The sequence below is a fragment of the Chrysochloris asiatica genome, unplaced genomic scaffold (assembly GCF_000296735.1).
Source record: "Chrysochloris asiatica unplaced genomic scaffold, ChrAsi1.0 scaffold00051, whole genome shotgun sequence".
Taxonomy (NCBI): Eukaryota; Metazoa; Chordata; class Mammalia; order Afrosoricida; family Chrysochloridae; genus Chrysochloris; species Chrysochloris asiatica.
The window spans coordinates 17931276-17931978 of record NW_006408569.1 but is presented as its reverse complement, the minus strand read 5'-3'; positions in this window follow the sequence as shown (position 1 = coordinate 17931978).

Sequence of the window (703 nt, the reverse complement as noted above, 5' to 3'; positions counted from 1 at the left end):
TGGAGTTCCGGGTGGTGCTGCCATGGATGTCAATTTCTAATTGTTGTTGTTCTTGTTGGTTTTCAGTCCACAGACCTCCCTTTAGGATGTTTTGCAGCTCAGGGTTGGCTTTGGCAAAGTCCCATAGCTTCTGCTTATCTTGGAATGTTTTGCTTGCACTGTGGCATTTGATTGAACAAATTTTCTGGATAGAGGATTCTTGGCTGGCATTTTTTTTCTTTCAGGGTTTTTTATATTTTCCCCATTGCCTTCTTGCCTGCCTAGTTTCTGCTGAGAGATCTGAGCTTAATCTGATTTGCTTGTCTAGTTATGTAACATTTTCTTTTCCATAGCTGCTTTAAGTGTTCTCTCCTTATTTTTTATTTTGGTTATTGTTGTGTTTTCAAGTGCCATTGAGTCAGAACCAACCCATAGTGACCCCATGCACAGCAGAACGAAAAAATGTCCGATCCTGGGCCAACCTCACTACCGCTGCCACACTTGAGTCCATCAATGATGCCAGCTGGCCAATCCATCTCATTATGGGTCTTCCCCTTTTTCTCTGACCCTCCACCTTACCCAACATGACATCCTTCTCCAGTGACTGTTTCCTCTGGACAATATGTCCGAAGTATGAGAGACGAAGCTAAGCCATCTTGGCCTCCAAGGAGCACTCTGGCTGCACTTCTTCCAAAACAGATCTATTGGTTCTTTTGGCAGTCCA